The sequence below is a fragment of the Octopus sinensis genome, linkage group LG1 (genome assembly GCF_006345805.1).
Source record: "Octopus sinensis linkage group LG1, ASM634580v1, whole genome shotgun sequence".
NCBI classification, from domain to species: Eukaryota; Metazoa; Mollusca; class Cephalopoda; order Octopoda; family Octopodidae; genus Octopus; species Octopus sinensis.
Window position 1 is genome coordinate 52,305,636 of NC_042997.1, and position 24,113 is coordinate 52,329,748.

The following is a 24,113-nucleotide window of genomic DNA, read 5'->3' on the forward strand; positions in this document are numbered from 1 at the left end:
CATGATATGTATGTATGTGCATGTATGTGTGTATGCCTGTGTGTATGCCTGTGTGTGTGCATGTGAATATGTGCATATGCAAATGATTATTCCTGTAATATTTTTTTATGCAATGCAGCAAGCAGGCAGAAACATTACTGTTCCGGAAAAAAAATGTTTATTCTTCCAACTTTACTTTCTAAGTTCAAATGCTCTCAGGGTCAACTTTGCCTTTCATCCTTCCAGGATTGATAAAATATGTACCAGTTGAACACTGGGGTCAATGTAAATGAACTTACCCCTTCCCTTGAAACTGCTGGCCTTATGCCAAAATTTGAAACCAATATTTTGTACTGTAAACAGTACATTCTGTATCTTGGCAATATAATGTGTATAAATGAATGGAATTAAAATACCTTACTTGTGAAACAAGTAATGTTGGTGACAGGAAGTGTATCCAGCTGTACTACCTCAATGTCTCACTCAGCCCATTCCAGCATGGAAAAGTGTGACTCAAAAACAACAATGATGAGAATGATGATGATAATTATATATGAGTAACAATAGGAACTGTCATGCCTTTGCCCTTTAGCTGACTACCTGCTTGCCATAGGTCTGCAGAGAGTTTGTTAGATGTTGCACAACAACAGCAACTTTTGTATATCAATCATTGATTCATCATCATCATTTTTAACATACACCTTGCCATGCTTGCATGAATCAGACGAAGTTTATTGAGGCAGATTTTCTACTACCTTCACTTGTTTCCAAGCAAGGTAACAAATGTATGCATGTATGTAAATGTATGTAGGTAGATAGATAGGTAGGCAGGCAGGTAGGCTTGCTTGAATGTTTGGGTGCAGATGTGGCTGTGTGGTTAAGAAATTTGCTTTCCAACCATATGGTGTTAGATTCAAACCCACTATGTGGCATCATGGGCAAGTGTCTAGCTATTAGCTATTTGCCATTTTTTCCCCTCCTGATGAAGGAGGCTGGTCTTATGGTAACGACTCTATGTGACCATCTACTGGTTGCATGTCCATGACTTTTTGCACATTCTGTCAGCTAATTATGAACATTTTGAATATTACATAATTCTGAGCTCCCAGAAACAACTATCAAGTTTTAAAAAAAGCTATGCATCCTCTCCTTAGTTTTCTGTATTTGTCAGTAAATATAAGTATCCATATGCTAGTTCATATGTGTTTATCTTCAGAATATATCCAGTTTTTGTATCTGTATCCCTATATATATCTATATGTATAACGTGCTTGAGAAGAAGACCCATGAAGCCAAGTGAAATCATAGTCGTGGAAGATATTTATTTCTTTATTGCCCACAAGAGGCTAAACATAGAGGGGACAAACAAGGACAGACAGGAATTAAGTTAATTATATCGACCCCAGTGCGTAACTGGTACTTATTCAATCAACCCTGAAAGGATGAAAGGCAGAATTTGAACTCAGAACGTAATGGCAGACTAAATACTGCTAAGTATTTCGCCTGTCATGCTAACAATTCTGCCAGCTTGCTGCCTTCATCGTGGAAGATATTGGTGTCATGGTAACTGACACCCATGCCAGTGGCACATAAAAGCACCCATTACACTCTCAAGGGCATCCAGCTGTAGAAACCATGCCAAATCAGATTAGAGTCTGGTGCGGCCCCTCAGCTTATCAGCCCTGCTCAGACTGTTCAACCCATGCCAGCATGGACAAAGGGTGTTAATGATAATGATGATGTATATTTATACGTAGCAAACCTAATTGTGTTTATCTGCAGCACAATTTTTCTGCCTGTCTCCCTCTCTGAAAAAAAAAAAGCATTAAATCATTTGCCTATTGAATATTTACTTTCAAGTATTATATATATATTTCTGTTGGGCTTGTACTTATATCCTCCTTACATGTCGTTAAAGTTAGAAAAGATTGCAAAATGAAGTTGAAGGAAAATTTTCATAAAAAATGCCTTTTAAATATATCAGTTTTATATATAACGGTTTTGCCGTGTGGGCAACATTAATAATCCTCATTGACTAAATCTTTGCAGAGGACTTGCTTTGAGCATACAACTTGCTGCTATGGCTAATACACAAGGGAGTGGATTTTCGACAATTGCTTTTATTTCACAAACAGCAAATGTGTTTGCATATTGGAGTGGGAAAAGAAAAAAAATCAGTGTGTAAATGCAGTTCTCTATTCAGTTACAGACTTTATTACCATTCATAGTTATATTCATAATGCTTTGATCATTCTTGCATGCACATAAACATAACATGTGTATAACGTCTGGCACATCCAACAACTAAATGATACGATTTAAAAAAAAGTAAAAAAACATTGGGATGAATATAGCTTGATATTGTGTGTGTGTATGTGTGCATATTTATATTTTTAATGTAAACTGACAATACTACAGGAGTTACTTTAATAGTTTAGCTTTTCATACCAAAGCATTTATCAGAATTTGGTAAGTGCAATGCCACAAAGATGTATAACTTCTGCAGCATTATATGTACACCATTTTTTGTATTTTATGTGTTGAATCCTCTGTTTGTAAACTAAACGTACTACTTATAAAATATACATGATTACCCAACCAGAGAGAAAGTTAACAAGAAAGAGGGCTAAAACATGTGCTGCTGTAAAGGAGATACATGGTTACCTAGCTGGAGAAAAGAGCAAGAGAAGGAGAGAGAGAGAGAGAGAGATCAAAAATGAGGGCAGAAACAGATGTGCTGCTGTAGAGGAGATACATGGTTACCTAGCCAGAGGGAAGAGCAAGAGAGAGAGGAACAGGGATCAATCAGAGTACAGATGGAATGGTATATATATATAGAGAGAGAGAGAGAGAGAGAGAGAGATAGATAGATAGACAGACAGACAGACAGATTTACACAGAAGATAGAGAACAGTGTAGGGTCAGGGACATACTAAATCAAACAAGCTTGAGCTGGCATGGATGATTATGTTTGATATATATATATATAAGTGTGTGTGTTGAGACATATGGCTTGGTGATTATAGTATTGCATTCATGATTGTAAGATTGCAGTTTCAATTCCTGGGCCAGACAATGTGTTGTGTTCTTGAGCAAAACACTATAGTTCATCCTACTCCAGTCCACTCAGCTGACAAAAACAGTTAGGCATCCTGTTCTGTCCATATGCCACAGAATTTAGGAAACTGACCTTATGAACCTTGTAACAAGGTGGATTTTTATTGAATTGGCAGTGAAATTCATGTTGCACTTGCACAATCGATTTGCATTTCTCAAACTGCAGCACACAAAAAGACTTTTCTTATAGCATTGCCATTTTCTAAGGGGTTACACAAATGAAAATTATACAACTTTAAATAAAATGAACAAAATGAAACATTAAAACAAAATTAAAATATTATTTTATTTAAGGCTTAATTCAATTGATCATGTCCAGCTGTAAACTTTAAACCTTTCCCTATTAAAAAATATGTAGAATATGTTTGTGTCTCTTACCGTTTGTTTTAAAAAGAAATTTGAAATCTATTCTTTCTTTTTGAATAAACCTGCTAGCGGTTGAGGGAACCTGTGGAAGAGGTAGACCCAGGAAGACCCGGGATGAGGTGGTGAAGCACGACCTTTGAACTTTAGGCCTCACCAACGCAATGACTAGTCACCAAGACCTTTGGAAATATGCTGTGCTTGAGAAGACTCAGCAAGCCAAGTGAAACCATAACCCGTGGCCTATGCCAGGGGTGTAACCAGCCCACTTATGCGTACCTTTCCTTCATTGGACACTAAACTCTGCTTGCAAAGACCTGTTGAGGCATGTGATGAAATCAAATTCAATGACTGGCATCCGTGCCAGTGGAGCGCTAAGAGCACCATCCAAGCGTGATCGTTGCCAGAGCTGCTGACTGGCCTCCGTGCCAGTAGCACATAAAAAGAACCATTCGAGCGTGATTGTTATTAGTGTCACCTTACTGGCATTTGTGCCAGTGGTACATAAAAAAACATTCAAGCAAGGTCGTTGCCAGTGCTGCTGGACTGGTTCCTGTGCAGTTGGCATGTAAAAAACACCATTTGAACATGGCCATTGCCAGTACTGCCCGACTGGCTCTCGTGCCGGTGGCACATAAAAGCACCCACTACACTCTCAGAGTGGTTGGCGTTAGGAAGGGCATCCAGCTGTAGAAACTCTGCCAGATCAGATTGGAGCCTGGTGCAACCATCTGGTTCACCAGTCCTCAGTCAAATCGTCCAACCCATGCCAGCATGGAAAGCGGACATTAAACTATGACGACGACGACGGTGTGTGTGTGTGTGTGGTGTGTGTGTGTATATATATGCACTTATAATTATGATTGACTTTATTGTACATTTTCACCACAAACATTTGTCAAACTCATTAAGTATTATTGTTGTACTAATGATCAAATTGTTGGTGATATTGAGTAGTAGATGAGTGTAAATTACTTTTAAAGATCTCCTTATATTTCTGGTCCAATATAATTTGCTCTTCTAGCATCTTTACCAAAAGGTAATGGCTTTAGCAGGTAAGTGTCGAAGTTGAAACCAATAATTGTATGGCATTTATTTGGTTAGTTTTGAGTTTGATTATGTATTTAATTATTTTAGCAATATCAGGTTGAAAAATAGGAAAAAGAAATGTGTTCATAAATTATTAGATTTTAATGTCTGTTGGATAGAATTTCAGGCTTAAAACTTCAGCCTGTGTGGAAGCCATTTCCGTATCTTAATTAACCATGAAGCCAGTAGATTTCTGTTTGCTGAATATATTTCAGGATTCTGTACAAATGCTCTTGACTTCTCCTAAGTACCAAAGTTCTTTGATTCAATTTAATTTCATCTATTTTTATCTATTTGCATTTGTTTTTTGTCTTTTTCATATACAAAATAGTTTGGCAGGTGACCTCATGCTTTATTTTTGTTTTTGGTATCATGTTCTCTTTATTCTTATGGTTTTAGATTTACAAAGTGTATAGAAGAGAACTATAAAGGAAGCAACATTTTACTCCAAAGGAGTATCAAATAAGAAGCATGAATAAGAGATAGAATGTTCATCTCAGATAAAATTAAATGGTTACTTTTACTATATCAAGAAGCACTTATATCTAAACATGAAAACATACTGTGAAGGCTTGGATTTTTTTGGGTTTTTTTAACAAAATGTCCAATGCTCTGATAAAAGTGTTATCTCCAACAACAAATTTGCTGGTATTATTGTCAATAGCCGAGTGCTGGGTGATAGTGGTTGAGGAAATCTCACTGTTGCAGAAGAATAGCATGTGAGATGTGAGGAGTGATGAAGTCTGATATGATAACAGAATGTTGAGCCTCAAAAGCTGAGAGAAGGTATAACAATCTAACCCATACTAACCAATATGGTAAAACAAATATTAAAACAGTAGTAATGGTGATGATGTGCAGGCAAATTTTATGCTCTAACTGCATAAATGGTGATGTCTAGCCCCAGATCAACCTTTGGATGAGCAGAGCTAAAATCATGCATGGCCATCTCATCCTTTTGTATATATTGTCTAATGTATTCTTTATTTTTTAAGACACTAGAGTTTGATTTGAGGAAAATTTGGCTGCTACTTCTAGCAAGTTAAGTAGTTGCATAGAGGCTGCCTTTTTCATTCATCTAAGTCCATTAAGGCTCTGTTTTAGTTCTCATTTTAAATCTTAATACTTTTGTAATAGCAGGGCTAGATGATGTTAAAAATTCTTATGGTTTTGTTATTGCTACAGAATCCTCATTTCCTTCAAATATCCTTCTATGGATATAGTAAATTTTAAAATATGAACTGCTTAACTTCATTCTTTTTCTTCTATTAACTTTTAACTCTTTTAAATCAGTTACAGTTTCCTCATAACATATCTTTATTCACTTATATCTACTCATATATCAAATACCCATATTTTGTGAATCTTCATTTAATTCTCATTTCAGTTGTTTAGAGCTTATCTTTGACTTACTCCCCTCTTTTGACCTCGATATAACAGGAAAGGCCTCAGAAGTGAACTTTTATGATGCCTACAGTATTCTAAATGCTTTTTTCTGAACTCATTGTTATTTGTCATCTTGTGGATAATTTCTCTATGCATATGTATGGCTCTCACAAGCCATTCATCTATACCTACTTTTTTTGGCAACCTTCAAATTTCAGAGTGTTGGATCCTGTCAAAAGCTTTCTCTAGGTCAATTAATATTATATATATTGCTTACCCTTCACTCTAAGAAATCTTTTTGTGGTTGTTTTACTAGAAAGATAGAGTACCAGTGGTATCTTGTCCTGGCACAAATCCAAACTACGTTTCTTCTAAGCTAATTCCTTTTCTTAAAAAGTACTTTAACTCTTTCTGTTACTTTCCTAACCTGCTTCTTAAGTTTAATGTCTGTACTATCAGATTGAGTAAAAAGTAAGCAATGTTTTTACCCATGAAGAATTTGTACCAGATTTTTGCAGAGTTTTGAATTTTTTTAAAACATTTTTTGCAATTGTCTTATAATACAGACATAGACTTACCCAAATACATCAATAAATTAACATTGATATTTTTTCGGTATTGTTACACTCACCTGAAATGGAACTATCAAAGTGTGATATTCGAGCAATTTTGCTATTCAACTTCACAAAAAGGATGTAAAGCAGCTGAAACTGCTCAAGATATCAACAAAACATTTTGTGAGGAAATGACCAGTGAGTGGTCAGCTCTAAAATGGTTTAAACAATTTTGCAGTGGAAACCTGAGACTTGAAGATCGTGAGCATAGTGGACGCCCATCTGTCATTAATGACAGTTAATTAAAGAGCGTAATTGAGAAAGATTGATGTAAAACCACTTGAGAACTGGCAAAATAACTTCAAGTTAGCCAGAAAACTACCTGCAACCATCTGCATGTGATCAGAAAATCAAAAAAGCTCGACAATGAAAATCAGAAAATGCACAGATTTGAAATTTGCTCACCACTTCTTCTCCATAACTAAACTGATCCATTTCTCGACTATATTGTAACTTGCAATGAAAAGTAGATTCTGTACAAAAAAAAAAAAACTCCTAATTAAAAAAACTCCTAGACTGGTCATCAGAAGAGGGCCAATCATTCTTTATGACAATGCTCGACCACACATTTCACTAATGACGCTCCAGAAGTTGAGGGAACTTGGCTACGAAGTTCTTCTCCACCAAACTTATTCCCCAGACCTTTCTATTATCAACTACCACTTTTTCAAGCACCTTGATGGTTTCCTGCAAGAGAAAGAGTTAAAAAATCAAGCCGATGCTGAAAGTGCTTTTAAAGAGTCCATCAGCTCCAGAACTCGAGATTTTTATGTTACTGGAATAAACAAACTTGTAATTTGTTGGCAAAAATGTGTTGATTGCAATAGTACTTACTTTGATGAATGAAATTTCTGCATTGTTGAAATATGTTGTGATGAATTTCATATTTCAAAACGTTGCTTACTTTTTACTCAACCTGATAGTTTCCTTCTAGAGTCTCTTCTTTGTTCATGTAGAAGCCAATGATACTGCTATACCTGTCATTGGTTCTGAAACTTTCCTCTATTACCTGATTGACTATATGAGCAATTAAAATATACCTTACTTCACCAGATATTTTCAATGGCTTTTGTTTCTGCACAAATATTTATCTTACCAATCTATACAAATTCATGCACATACACGCACTCACACACACACATTATTCATATATATATATATATATATATATATATATATATATATATATATATATATATATATATATATATGTATGTATATATGAGTCTACATATCGTGGTTGTGGGGTTATTATTTTGTTCATACTTTCTCAATTCATTCTGAGTCCCTAATATAGTCACACCCTTTTTTTTTTTTATTTGTCTTAATGTCGGGTCAAGTGAGTGCATTGGTTTTCTTTCCTTGTACTTACAACAGCATTCATATATTCTTTCTGCTACCTTACAGCTCTTACCTCTATATAAGTCGTGATAGTCTTCTTGCGTTTACCTTTTAAGTGTCTCAAATGGTATGCAGTGTTTCTAGTTTTACAGTATTTTTGTATTTATTTGCCATCTATGCAATTGTTACTACCACAGGTGCCCTTTAGATGGATAGGTCTTAACTGATTTAATGGATCTATCTTGTTTTACAATTGCTTTAAAATTTCTCTTCATTTAGCATGTTCCTGAATTTATGAACTATTTCATTTTTGGAAGTGGTATCAATATACATTACTTCTTGAAGTTGTTGCTATTCCCTGATTCTGCTTTGCCTACTTTCTTACTTATTCTTTTTAATTTATCCCATGACTTTACTTAATTTGCATAATTTATTATGATGTTTTCTAATTTTTTCTTAGCTATTTTTGTACACCCTAAAACTTGGTATTTAGATATTTATTTTTCTGTTTTGTGATAAAGCAGAGATCCCGTGGACTAAATGTCGACCATGGGTTTCATAAAATGTAAATGGAAAAACTGTAGTTCCTTATTTATTGTTGCTAGCCAGAAACATTACAGTATATATATATATATATATATATATATATATATATATATATATTATATTAAATTAGAGACAAAACCACTATTAGGCAAATCATACAATGAAAAACTTAAGCCAATACATAAGATTGTTTAATTTATATTATTTAAATATAACAAAATTATTTAAAAAAATATAATTAATATATCACAAATTTTTTTTATAATTTTGTTATATATTTAAATAATATAAATTAAATAATCTTATGTATTGGCTTAAGTTTTTCATTGTATGATTTGCCTAATAGTGGTTTTGTCTCTAATTTAATATAATATAATATTTTACTATAAAATTGGATTCAATCCTAAATCTGATTTTTCCCTGTAAGTTTGGCTTTATTCCCTAATATTTATTTTATATATATATATATATATATATATATAGCCATAATTAAGTATTCCTTATTAGTAAATGGCATACACTATATAGTTAAAACAACCTTGCAAAACAATATCAACAAAAAAGATCACCTAACTTCATTCACCAGAGAATCAAATTCATAGTAGACAACTCACCCAAACACCCCAGCGATAGTTGGCTCATCTTAGACACATGAACTGCAAATAATGCAAAAAAACAAAACTAGCTATGATGTCATAATCACCATTGAAGAGGATAATCTGCAAAAAAAGATTTAGAAAAAATAAGCAATTTTGGAGTTGCAACACTCATGCCTTACCTGAGAATATTTGAAGCACACACTTGTAAATGAAAACAGTGTTCTGTATTTAGTTAAGTGGGAACTTAGTTTTTGCCTGTATTGTTTGTGTCTTCTGGACAACATAATTTAATGTGTCAACAGATTATGTGGCAAGAAATACAAAAATATTTATTACTTAGTCTGATTGTAGAGCTGTGAAAATCAAGATTCTGGGTGAGACCAATTCAGTTAATAATTAATGTCAGTTGTTGAATGTTGGTATGAACATGCGGAACTGAAGATGATTTTTGTACAAAGCGGACTCCTTTTTTATAAAGATGTTATCGTCAGAGTATTGCAGTAAATGGTCATTACAAAGTAAGCCTTGCAGAACTTGCCAGTTCCTAATTCTAACTCTAATAACCCATAACAGCTGACTGGTGTGTGCATGAACTTCATATTGCTGCCAAGACCAAAGAGTCAGAAAAGAAAAAGCTCATCTGAGTAATAACAAAGAGGAAATATATGCAGGGAGAGAGTCCAAAAGAAGAAGGTTTAAGCCATACTTATTTGCTAGAAGGTTTGGGAAATGAGGAATAAAATAAGCTTTTGGATGGAAGATAGGTGAATGCATCTAATGAATTGAGGATAATATTGAAATAGCAAATTCAGAAAAGCCAATGCTATCACAGATGCAATCTGCAAAAGATAAGAAATAGCTTGGTGGAGAAGTAGCAGACATAATTGTTTGTGACTAAATTTTCTGGCAATGTAAACATAATGTAGATATTTTCTTGAGTATATTCTAGTATTATTGTGAATGTAGTGGAACATGTGAGAAATATTTCAATCCTACTCTATGACGCCATAAGCAAGCCCCCAGCTGACCAGAACCTTGTGATTGAATTTGGTAGATAGAAACTGAAAGAAGCTTGTTGTGTGTTTGTGTATGTGTGTGTGTGTGTGCTTGCATGCATGTCCGTCTTTTACATTCACAGTTGTTTGAAAATTGCTTAGTTACAAGTGATGTCATTTTTTTTTATCAACAAATCATCCACTGGCTTTGTACCTTCAAAGACAAACTTTGAAAGTGCAAAACTTGTAAAACGGGTATGCGTCAGTGACAGGAAGGGCATCAGGCTGTAAAACAATGTCACAGTCACAATATTCACCTAATTCATGCAAGCATAGAAAAACAGATGTAAAAACAAATGAAGAAGCATAGGAATCGCATTGCTATCCACATCATCATCATCATCGTCATTTTTATGTTTATTATAATCATTCCTGATTCTAATAATGATTATGTGAAATGAAATTTATTTTATTTTGGTATTTATTCAGCTATTCTAAAATTTATACTTTCTTTGTATTTAATAATTTAATTTTTTTTATTTATTATTTTACCAAATAACTTACATAGTTTCTGTATTTCCAACTTGGATTTTCTTACCTAATGAGTTGTTCAAAAGTTGCTATACATGTCTACTGTTGCCCAGAGCCACTTTTAGCCATATTGGCACTCTAATATGCAAGAGTTACTACTTGGTTGCCTTTAATTTAATTTTGCAGTAATATTTCTTTCAGTAGGTTGGGAATTTGTGCTAATAATTCTGGCTCTAATGGGCAGCAATCTCAGCCTCTCTCTGCTTCAGCTCCATTTTCATCTAATCTAGTACCAATGTTTTGCTTCTGGCCAGCTTCTCTGATGCTATACTTAGTTGTCAAAAAAAAAGAAAAAAGAAAAAAAGATTAAAAAAATGAAAAGAACAGAAAATGTAATGTTTGATCAAGGTACTTAAGTTTCTGACACAGAACCCTTTAGGCCAATTCTAATATATGTTTATTATTTTTTTTCTATTTCATTTTTGCCCTCCTCATAGCTAACTTGCAAAAAAAAAAAAAAACCCAAATTAGCTGTATTACCTTCTTTAAGACTCTCTTCCACTCTTATCATTTGTTTATACACGAATAATCACACTTATCAGCCATCTCCCACCTTATATCTCTCCATGCCTCCTATATATCTATTTCATCATTACTAAGATACATTCCCATATTAACTCTTGAAGTCTGATACTGCCCTCAACATTTTTTTTTTTAGCTTCACTTCCTTGCTATTTCCACATGCACTGCTTTTAATGATTACTACTATTCACAATCATTATCTTATCGAAAGTTGCATCATTAATAATGTTCAATCCTCAGCTTACAGTCTACTCACACTCCACACCTAACATTCATTGTACGAGATGCTGTTTCCAAGTCACATTTACTACATAATCCTAATTTCTGTCAGCTCCTTATATACACAGGTTTCTTCCTAAAATTGTAAGTCATTAACTCTCCTTCTCTCTCTTTCTCTAACCTTCTCATGCTTCGTATATTGTGTTATGACTCTTTCCATGACTGTCATACACACACACACACACAAACCTCCCTATTATTCAGGCACACATGCACAGTGTCTTTTTTCTCTCTCTTTCTCCTATTTATCTATTTTTTACTATTCATTCTCTACCAACCTAGCATGTTGCCATCGTTTTCTACATTCTCTGTGAAATACATTAAACTATTTTTTTTCTTTTCATTATCAACTAAAGAAATATACTCCTCAAATCAGTAAGAAGGCAACTTAAAAACAAGGAGAGTAACAACTGTAAATTAGAATCCTTGCACCAAGCATAAACGAGGGTCTTCATATTTATAAGATAACTTTCATGTATTGCTGTTAACACCATTAATGGTAGTTGTAACATTGAACATTCTGAAGTTTTATAAAATACATATTGAACATTCGCCCAGCAAAAAATAAAAAGATAGGCACAGGTGTGGCTGTGTGGAAAGAAGCTTGCCTCCCAATCATATGGTCCTGAGTTCAGTCCCACAGAGTGGCACCTTGGGCAACTGTCTTCTAGTATAGCCTCGGGCCAACCAAAGCCTTGTAAGTAGATTTGGTTGAAAGAAACCCGTCATCATGTGTGTGTGTGTGTGTGTATATATATATATATATAAATGGCGGTGCCCCAGCATGCCCACAGCTCGTGAGCTGAAACTAGATGAAATGAAATGATATATATATATATAAAATAGGATGAACTTAATTAATTAATAAATAATTAATAATTTTACCAAGTTGTCAGTACATTAAAAGACCTTTTTAGGTGAATTATACAAAATATTCTATAATTATATACATAATTATAATCAAGGGTCAGCTATGTGCCTCACCATGTACTGAATTAGAAATAGATGCTAATGTCTTTTCAACTACCTTAAAAATCTCCGAGACAATAACACACTATGTAGGTAAAAAGTGTGTTATTGTCTCAGAGATTTTTATGGTGGTTGAAAAGACATTAGCGTCTATTTCTAGTTCAGTACATAGCGAGGCACTTAGCTGACTCCTGATTATAATTATGTATATAATTATAAAATATTTTATATATATATACATATATATTTATGCATGTGTGTCTTTGTGTCTGTGTTTCTCCCTCCACCGTCGCTTGACAACCAATGTTGGTGTGTTTATGTCTCTGTAACTTAGCAGTTCAGCAAAAGAGACCAATAGAATAAGTACTAGGCTTACAGAGAAAAAGTCCTGGGGTTGATTTCTTCAACTAAAACCCTTTAAGGTAGTGCCCCAGCATGGCTGCAAAACAATGTATTTGTATTGAGTCAGATTTACATTACTTTAAGTTTCGAGGGTGCAAATTGTACATTTTATACATACTGTTATCTATACAACATAAAGTTTGTTCACTGCATGTTACATCCACTATGAAAATTTTTATCAGTACTGGTACTTTTGTATTAGCTATCTGAGAAACCAATCTGATTCCATTCCCTTTAGTCCAATTAAATGTGAAGCTTCTGTTGGAATAGCTTTCAATCTCCAAGTTTGGCACAAGTCAGAATTTAAATTTCTTCAGAACTATAAACAAGTGGTGGATTTTTGCTGCAGTGGGAGACATATCACATCTGTCTGTGACAAAGAAGCGCTGCAACTTTCATTGTTTCATTGCACAGAAGATGAAGTATAATAGGTGGGAGCAGTTGAAAATCTCTGTTCCCCTGTGTTGCTATGTCTACCATTATTGTAGTGTATAAAGAGGTGAGATCTTGGTCCTTTTCAAAATATGAAGGATGAACAACCGTTATCATGTATACATATTTATGTGTCCCTCCACCATCGCTTGACAACCAATGTTGGTGTGTTTATGTCTCTGTAACTTAGCAGTTCAGCAAAAGAGACCGACAGAATAAGTACTAGGCTTACAGAGAAAAAGTCCTGGTATTGATTTCTTCAACTAAAACCCTTTAATGCGGTGCCCCAGCATGGCTGCAAAACAATATATTTGTATTGAGTCAGATTTACATTACTCAAAGTTTCGAAGGAGCCAATTGTACATTGCCTTTCCCAGAGGCTTAATGCTTTTAGCTTAAGTCCCTGGCACCTGCTGGATTTGAGTAATATCAGAGATAAAGGGGTGACACTACAAGAACTTTCTGGACCCTGACTGATGAGCTAATCAGCTGCAAATGATCTGTGTATCTTGTTTTTGTCCTGTTTGCCGTTTGTCATGCTCTCGTCTATTTTTCCACACTTTGTGTTTTGTTGGTTTCTGTTTGTTGTGTTCTTTCTGTTCTACCTCTGATTTATATATATATATATAAAACATGTATGGAGATGCAGGTGTGGCTCTGTGGTAAGAAGCTTGCTTTTCAACCACATGGTTCTGGGTTCAGTCGCACTCCGTTGCACCAAGGGCAGGTGTCTCCTACTATAGTGTCAAGCTGACCAAAGCCTTGTTAGTGTGTTTGGTTGACAAAAACTGAAAAGAAGCCCATCGTGTAAGCTATGGACACATAAGAGGTGCAGCAATGTCAAAGGAAGGCTAACTAGGAATATAGTTTTTGTATGTGGCAGATGCTCTGGTGCAATAAACACTGAAAATGCGCAGAGACCATTTTCTGCCACATTCCAGGGAGAAAATCTAGAAATAGTTGATAGTTTCCGTTACCTAGGTGATCAAGTCAGTAACGGGGGTGAGTGTGCCGAAAGTGTAACTGCTAGAGTAAGAATAGCCTGGGCAAAGTTCAAAGAGCACTTACCTCTGCTGGTGACAAAAGGCCTCTCGCTCAGGGTAAAAGGCATGTGTATGAGGCATGTGTACGAACAGCCATGCTACATGGCAGTGATACATGGGCCGTGACTGCTGAGGATATGCGTAAGCTTGCAAGAAATGAAGCCAGTATGCTCCAATGGATGTGTAATGTCAGTGTTCATACCCGACAGAGTGTAAGTGCCTTGAGAGAAAAGTTGGACCTAAGAAGCATCAGATGTGGTGTGCAAGAGAAACGTCTACGCTGGTATGGACACGTGGTAAGAATGGATGAAGATAGTTGTGTGAAAAAGTGCCACACCCTAGCAGTTGAGGGAACCTGTGGAAGAGGCAGACCCAGGAAAACCTGGGACGAGGTGGTGAAGCACGACCTTCGCTCTTTAGGTCTCACCGAGGAAATGACCAGAGACTGAGACCTTTGGAAGTATGCTGTGCGTGAGAAGACCCGGCAGGACAAGTGAGGCCATAACCCGTGGCTCCTACCTGGGACGTAGTCAGTCCACCTGTGCATACCTTCCTTCTTGGGACACATAACTCTACTTGTGAAGACCTTTTGAGGCAAGTGAAAATCAAAGAAATCAAAGAATCAAAAATCAAATCAAAATCGAAATTGATCAACATCAATGGAATTTGTAGTTGTGGTACCAGTGCCGGTGGCACATAAGAGAACCATCTGAACGTGGTCGTAGCCAGCACTGCATCGACTGGCCTCCGTGTTGGTAGCACGTAACAAACACCATCCGATCGTGGCCATGCCAGCTTCGCCTGGCCTCCGTGCCGGTGGCACATAAAAAGCACCATCCAAGCGTGACCATTCACCAGCCTCGTCTGGCACCTGTGTCGGTGGCACATAAAAAGCACCCACTACACTCACTGAGTGGTTGGCGTTAGGAAGGGCATCCAGCTATAGAAACACCGCCAGATATGACTGGCCTGGTGCAGCCTTCGGGCTTCCCAGACCCCAGTTGAACCATCCAACCCATGCTAGCATGGAAAGTGGACGTTAAACGATGATGATGATGATGATGATACATATATAAAAGAGAGATTCTGTCCGTTTATGTGTTTGTTCGTTTGTCCACCAAAATGAAAACAAATGGTTTTAGGGAATCTATTATGCTTTTTCTACATCTCCTATTACACTATCGCCTAATTTGTCTGAACAAAAATTATGCAATGGTACAAAACTAATTCTGAACAAACCTATGATGAACTGCATTGAGGTTGTGGTTAAAGTGACACCATCTTCATTCCTCGCATATCAGTTACACCAGTTTCCTATCACACTTTCTTTTGCCATGAGCATTAATAAAACTCAGAGCCAAACACTTAAAGTAATCTTCTATATGATATAGCTATTCTTCTAGATTCATTCACATTCAGACTGAATCTTTCAATTCTCTTTTGGCATACTGCATATTCAAATGTCAAAAGGAACAGTGACAAATGGATGTTCCACTTGACCTGTAGCCTTTTCAGTACCATCACAGTCACCCAGATTCCATAAAGCTATTCTTCTATATGATATACAAATTTTTCAAGCTTCTCAGCCCGAGAAACAGTAAAAGTAATTACCCGATTAATGATGAGTATTACTGGTAGTATATATATAAAGAGACCAATAGAATAAGTACCTGGCTTACAAAGAATAAGTCCTGGGGTTGATTTCTTTGACTAAAAGGAGATGCTCCAGCATGGCTATAGTCATCTGACTGAAACAAATAAAAGAATATATATACAGGGTGCATAAGGTATTTGAGGACAGATTTATGTTTATAAAAATACAGATATATTATAACAGATAATAACTTTATTCATCAAAAAAATGCTATGAGGATAAAAATATACCTTCTTTTCTATAATGTTATTCAATGAAGCCATCTTCAGTTTAAATAACTGGTTCTATATGAGATCTGAATTATCTACATGCTCGAATCAAGTGGTCCTGGTTCATTTTGGACATTACTCTGACTATGACAGCTTTCATAGTATCTGTGGTGTTATGGGTGTGTTCACTGATCTCTCTCTCCACATGTAATAGTCCAATGGATTGGGATCTGGGGAATTACGAAGCCAAATGTTAGAGGTTATGTGATCATAAAAATTTTCCTGTGTTACTAGAGCCATGTGTGATAGTGCTGAGTCTTACTGAAACACATATGACCTTCCATTGCATACACTGTCTATCCAGGGCTTAACAATTATTTCCAGGACCTCAATGTAGGCAGCAGAGTTAATTCTAAGGCTTTGTGGAAAGAAGTAAGGAGGCATCACATGTCCTTCATTACTGACAACCCCCAAAACCATGACAGTTGCAAGAAATTTTGTATGCATAACACTTGAAATTTCAGAAGGATCTGCACATAACCATCTGTCATTTCTTCTGTTAACTTTTTGATCTTGGTCAAAGTTTTTCTTGTTTGAGAAAAACCAAATCAAATTTTCTTCTGCTGGATTTTTCAGTTTGTTTAAGAGCTTGTTAAATCTGATGTCGTGATTTTCTTTTGCTTTTTCTGACAAATTGACCTTTCTTCATCATATAAAACATATCTGATGTTTTTGTGGACAATATTTCTGACTGTTCCTTCTGACACATGGAGATCTTTTGCAATTGACCTCTTGGACTTTCTGGGATTGTAATCAATGGTCTGTTGAACTTGCTGGATAAATTCAGGTGTTCTGATGATTTCAGAGCATTTAGAATGTTTTTTATGATTTGATACTGGTGATACGTTTCCATCTGCAGTCCCTAGCTCCTTACAAATCCTGTAGACAAAAGATCTGGCAACTTTTAAAAGTTGATATATTTCTAAATCACTATGCTGAGCCTTTATAACCACAATAACAGCATGCCTCTTCATTTCTTGAATAAGCTGAGGGTTTGCCATTATTATTTTCTGAAGCAAAAATTATACAGAGTTAGCAAAAAATGCAGCAATGACCCCAAAAAGTTATGTCCTCAAATACCGTATGTACACTGTATATATATATATATATATGAATGATGTATTACGAAATTTGTTTTGACTGGGACTCTGATTTTCACCTGAAAGCATATTCAAGCATTATATATACACACACACATTATAGACATATGTATGAATTTGTTGCAAATCCTTATAACAGAATTACTAGTTAGTAATTAATCCAACAAATTCTGTAAACCTCTAGATTTCTGATGAACCAATGCTAACAACAAAATGATGCCTTGATTTAGATCAAGTTGAATAAATAAACCTAAATAAACCTTATTATAAAAATAAGAGTCAAAATAAATTTAACTAGACCTAATCCCATATGAGATGAGAGAACCATATATAACTGGGATCTTAGTTGGGAGTAACATCGATCTACCAAAGACCATAAAAATATGTTAGAGTAAAGTATGAACCAATTGAGTGAGTATTTAAATAACTACATAAACATCACAGTTAGTGGTCAATCTAAATAGACATCCTATCATGAGCTGTTCGACTCTGTGTGTTTGTGTATATGTGTGTGTATGTTTCATTTTAGTCTCTGTGTGACATTTTGGGCTAGCATTTTCTATTTTAGCCACAGGTTAATCAATATTCCCCATGTAAATTTGGTAGACAAAACCTCTCTTGCACTCAATCAATGAATGAAGAAATGCTTATTATTACTAATGGCTCTGAATAGTACCAGAGTCAAGGCTAAGAGGTCATTTTGTATATTCTCTTGAAGGGATGATGAGAAAGAGAAATAGAAGTTGCCAGATGTTATAAATCTGCACCACCAGACTGTTTTGTCATTTGTATCATTAACAATGTTAATTAATGTAAAAAATTTTAAAAAAACAACAAAAAAAAAACCCTATCAAGAAACCTCTGATGCTTATGAGTAATTCAAATTCAATGTTTTCTTGAAACAATTAATTTCTATATAGATTAGGATTTAAATTCCAATCTATGAAAAGTTTTTGTTGTACAATATTCTTAAAGGAACAAAAAATTATCCAGCATCTCGGGCTTATACAAATGAGCCTGGTAACCATTAAAGATTAACTGGTATCTCTTGTCAAGGGCACAAGCGACAGTGATACCTTTGATGTTTGTTGTGCACTTTGCTGTTGTTATTTGATTGCTGTTATTCTGTGTGTCTGGATGTAAAGAACAGGGTTGTTTTATTTTTACCTTTATTTTAAAAATGGAGAAAGACTTAGTGCTAGATATGAAAAATAAGCCGTTTAGGGTTAAAAACATTGCAGAAAAATGTGAAATTCTTCAGGCAAACTTGTGTCTTATGCAAAATCTGTAATGAACTTTAGTAATGCTGATGACCTGGAGTTGCCTCTGATATATTGGGGTCTTCACAGACCCCAGTTGAACCATCCAACCCATGCTAGCATGTAAAGTGGACGCTAAATGATGATGATGATGATGATGATGATGATATATATATATATATAAATATATATATATATATATATATAATATATATATATATATATATATATATATATATATTTTCTACTCAAGGCACAAGGCCCGAAATTTTGGGGGAGGGGGCCAGTCAATTAAATCAATCCCAATACACCATCGGTACTTAATTTATCAACCCTGAAAGGATGAAAGACAAAGTCGACCTCGGCAGAACTCAACATTTCGCCAGGTATGCTAGTATTTCTGCCAGCTCGCCGCCTTTATATATATGTATATTATATATTATCGTGAAACATCTATATTCTATACTGGCATGGGTTGATGTATGTATGTGTATATATATATATATATTTATATATTGATGACCTTGTCAAATTCTACTGTTATGCAGCTATTCATCTTAGGAAAAATGTTTCTTCTTTATCATTTGTATTTTTTTTAAAGCATAAAAGCTTCAGTGTAAGAAGACAAAAATATTTTACTACTTCACCTTTATGTATGGTCTCATCTCTGCTGTTATCATTTCTATTTTCTTGACTTTTCTCCCTATTTCACTTTCTCTCTGTTTTTCTGCCTGTCTCTCTCTTTGTTTCCTTATCTCCTCACCACCACCACCACCCCACACACACACACATATCCACACTCAGGTTTCTTTATTTTTTTTAAACTTATCACTTCATCACAGTTTATTTTCAAAATTCATACATTTTAAGTCCTTGAAAGTAGCCTTTCAATCATCCAGCCCAGCAGTGTTTTGTTGCTTTTGCCATTGTCATCAGTGCGGCTGCTGTTGTTTTCTTTTTTGCTTTGTTTTCACGTCCTGCACTCTTCCTCTTATCGGCTGTTTCATTATTTCTGCTCATCTGCCTTGAACATTATCCATCAACTCTAGAATATATTTATCTGTTAAATGAATTGTTTAGTGAATGGATATTTGTGTTAGCAGCAGCAGTGGTGGTAGTGTTTGTGATGGTAGTATTCTTGCGGGGTGTTGGATGTAAGGGTTTGGAAGCATAAGCAAACCTGCTTGAAGCTTCAAGGGACACACAGTGGATTCAGATTCAAGAGGACACTTTTAGTTGTTTTTCTGTATTTTCTCTTCCTTCTTTTTGTCATTTGCAATTTTTCTATGCTGTAAGATGTAATTCACATCAAGATATGGACACCAACTTTCTTAATCTCTCTCTCTTCCCTCTCTTCTCTCTCTCCCCTTTTCTTCTCTCTCTCTCCTCTCTCTCTCTCAACCTAGGTGGCTAGTAGCCGAGGGTAGTTTCTAGTTTGTCTTTTTCGTGTATATGTGGGTTTGCATTAGTGTGTGTGTGGTCATTGCATTGTATTGGTTTTAATTACAATGTCAATTTACAGGCTTCTGGACTGTGTAACTCTAGAAGGTAGCAGTGGACGGAGGAAGGTATTTTGTGTCTGTTTTTCCTTCAAATGTTATTACTGCAGATAATGACAGTGATAGCAAAGATGATGGCAGTGTCACTGTTGATGCTGCTGCACTGCTCTGGGAATGTCTTTTACCGTTTCTGCTTTCTCATTTCAATATGCCTGCATATTATTGAGACATGCATGGGACAAAAAGTGGTGGGAAGTGAATTTGCATTTGCTCATGTGTGTGTGTAAGTGTGTGTGTGTGTGTGTGTGTGTGTGTGTGTAAATGTGTAATATAAATCTATATATTTGTGTGTGTGTGTGTATAAGTGTGTGTGTGTGTAAGTGTAACATAAATCTCTATATTGTATGTGTGTGTGTAAGTGTGTGTGTAAGTGTGTAATATAAATTTATATATTTGTATGTGTGTATGTGTGCGTGTGTGTATAAATTATATATGCGATTGTGTATGAATATGGCTGTAGTGGTGGTGGGAGTGGTGGGGCACAGTGGCAGCAGGCAGTGGTGCTGGAACAAATACTGTCCTTTTCTTTCTGGATTCTGCCCCTCCTATCATATCTTCACCCTCCTCTGGTTTATTTAACCTTCTGCTGCTTTGTTTATTGTTTAGCCCCCTTCTTCTCTGCCCAACAGCGACACCAGATACTTATCAAACACATGCGGAAATTCCCAGAATCTGGAGTCATGTTTCAGTACACTAACACCCCCCCCCCCCACCACCACCACCACATCTACATCCCACGCACCCAGGCTTTTTACACTGGGGAGGGGTTCCGATTTGTTGTTGTAATAGAAATTTTTAAGTTGTCCAGTAAGACTTAATTACCATACTGTACAATTGTTGGTGTTACTGATCAGATGGATGGATGGACACATTGCCCTGTCCTTTCTTTAAAGGAGTAATGTAAAAAGAAATAAAATAATAAATCAATTGAAAATAGTTTTCCATTCATTGTATTTATCATTATCAATAATCATCATCATTATTTTACCCATTGTTATTTAGAACAAGTCATCTCTAATTGAGCTGACTTAATCTAACCATAACCTTCCCTTCTGTTTTAGAGGTTTGTGGTTCTACATTATTTAGTGTATGTAATTTTTTTATTTAAAAACTATGAAATGTGATTTGAGGTAGATTTGGCCGCTATTATTAAACCTTTGTCATCTCTAATTGAGAGCTGAATTAATCATCCATGACCTTCCCTTCTGTTTTAGAGGTTTGTAGGACTACACTATCTAATATGTAACATTTCCTGATTTAAAACAAAGTGCCATTTGAGGGAGATTTGGCCACTATTTCCAGCAGGCCAAATTACCATAGTGACCCCTTATACTATTGTTGGTTATTATGTTATTATATGTGATAGCAACGGTGATGTTTTTTTTAATATGTTAACTAGCAAATGTACCAATGGTGGTTCATCAGAAACTTCACACAAATGTTATATGCACCACTGGTGGTACATTTTCCTAATTTGAGAAAATATTTTACTCTGTATTTTTGACATGGTTTTCAGGATATCTAAATAACACGAGTGTTAAATATTAAAATTTAATTATGAAATGTAAAAATGCAAAAAAATTACATTTCATTGTAATCAAACAGTATGGCTGGAAATATGTGGTGTCACTGGTAAGTTCTAGTAACAGGCAGCCGTGACAGTTAACATATTAATATCAAACATTATAAGCACAAGATCCTAAATTTGAGAGAATGAGATCATAATAGATTAAATCAGCTCTAAATACTTGTATATAATTAATCAACTCTGGAAAGACAAAAAAAAACAAGGTCAGTTATGGCTGGATTTGAACTTAGAGCATGAAGGGATGTAATATTTTGTTTGACACTTTACTGATCCTGCCATTTAATGTGCTCTTTGCAATGGTTGGTTTTATCTTTTGTCTTTTACTTGTTCCAGTCATTGGACTGCAGCCATGCTGGGGCACTACCTTGAAAGGATACAGTCAAACAAATTGACCTCAGTACTCATTTTTTAAAGTTTGGTACTTATTCTATCAGTCTCTGTTGCAAACCTGCTAAGTTATGGATATGTAAATAAACCAACATCATTTGCTGAGCAGTGGGAAGGGGACAAACACAAAGACACACCCACACATACACAACAGACTTCCACACAGTTTCCGTCCACCAAATTCACTCACTTGGGCTGTGTAGTAGAAGACACCCGCCCAAAGTGCTTTGCTGTTGAACTGAATCTGAAACCATATTGTTGTAAAGCAAGCTTCTTAACCACATAGCCATTATATTTTATATTTAGTACAGGCACAGTCACAGTTGTGTAGTTAGAAGCTTGCTTCAGCACAATGTAGTTCCAGATATTCACTCTCACTACTTGGTACCTTGAGCTGGTTTCTTTTATCATCACCTTCAATTGAACAATACCTTGTGAGTAGAAGCATATGAGGTGTGAGTGTTCATGCATGTATGTTTGTATGTTATGTTTTATGTTCATACACTATATCTTGCTACAGTGCATGAACATAAAATATTAACATAAAGGAGAAAAACAAAAACAATTCCTTGAGATATTTGTTCTTCATTGAGTTACAGATGCCTGCTGGTCATTCCTACTGTTACAAAATGAGCCAAGGTGTCACACAATGGGATCAAACCAGGAAGCTCATAGTTGAAGAACAAACTTTTTAACCACAATGTCATGTCAACATTCATATATAAATAACCAGTATGTTAAATCCTTCCCGTGTGTTTTCTGATAGTTTTTCACAACAGATATTTATGACAGATAACAACTACTGTATCATGTTAAATCTTGTAATATTTTCCTTTTTGGTCTTGTGGCAAGTAATGAGAGTTAGCTATTTACAATTAGTCAGAAAATTTTATGATGGCATTCAGAGTTCCATACGTTCTACTAATTTTTCTAATCCCACCCCACTTAATACAATATCTACCAATAAGATACTGAATTAGATTTAATCAAACTAACTCATCTTCTTCATTTATTTTTACTGTAGTTGCTAATATTGTTTTATTATCATGTTTTTGTAACATTGAGCTTTACTCTAATAAAAATACTAACACTATAGATATATTTATTATAGCTGATCTTATTTATTCCAACTAATATTTGCTTTGCTGCTATATGAAGATCTGTCAGATATTTCTGGTAAAGGAAATAATGAGATGTTTGTGTTTGAGAACAGAAAAGAATAGAATAGAGTAACAGCAATTCACTAGTTTATTTTGACACTTTGTTAATCTTCATCCTGCCTGGAGCATCCTTATTGCTTTGTGCATCCTTATGTCAATGTTAAGAATTGGTTGGCAGCTGCTGCTGTTTAGATTAGTTGAACATTTCATTTGATATTCAATTTGTCTCTATCTCATTCACTCACTCTCTCCCTCACACACACACACACACACATACACAAACACACAGCATGATAAACAACAAAAGTTAAAGATAATACCAGGGGCAAGGCTATGCATGCTTTACAAAAGCTCTGAATGAATTTTAAATAACAAGGGAATACAAGCCTGCTACTGATTGAGTTGCGTGTGAAAGAGTTAAAGAGTTGGATTTTAAAATCTCCTTTGGTTCAACAGAAAATTGTGATTAAATTTTGGGATTAATCTCATAATGGTAATCAGTCTGTGTATGTGTTTGTGCGTGCGTACTTGTCACATCACAACATTTTCAGAATTATTGTTTGTCTCTCTGTTCATCTGTTATTGTGCAACTTAAATCATTCACTTGCAGCATTTACTAACTAATAATAATGTGTGTAGTGGGTTGACATGTCAGTAGAGTATTTAGGTTTAGAAGATCTGAAAGGTCTGTCCTAGAACTAAGTACATAGTTTGAATAATAAAGTTTCAGAAGTCTACATCTGTGTCTGGAATCTATAACATTGATCTTAAATCCCTGTCTGATTCCGTAAGACTGCTGTGTATGTGCAGCATGCACCCAAGTTTATATATATACCGCGTGTGTACTGTTGGCGATTTTTTCTTTTCCTC

At 35.3% G+C, this 24,113-nt stretch overlaps 1 protein-coding gene and 1 long non-coding RNA gene across 2 annotated transcripts in view; one reads left to right on the plus strand and one right to left on the minus strand.

Annotated features, from left to right (window-relative positions):
• Window positions 1-24,113, plus strand: part of LOC115214034 (notchless protein homolog 1) — a 240,657-nt gene that overhangs the window by 60,021 nt on the left and 156,523 nt on the right. The gene's annotated exons all lie outside the window — the stretch shown is intronic.
• Window positions 10,523-20,250, minus strand: LOC118762382. Its single transcript, XR_004998126.1, has 3 exons — window positions 19,197-20,250; window positions 15,938-16,015; window positions 10,523-10,890 (listed from the first exon to the last, which is right to left on the minus strand). It is a non-coding gene; the product is annotated as an uncharacterized LOC118762382 (long non-coding RNA).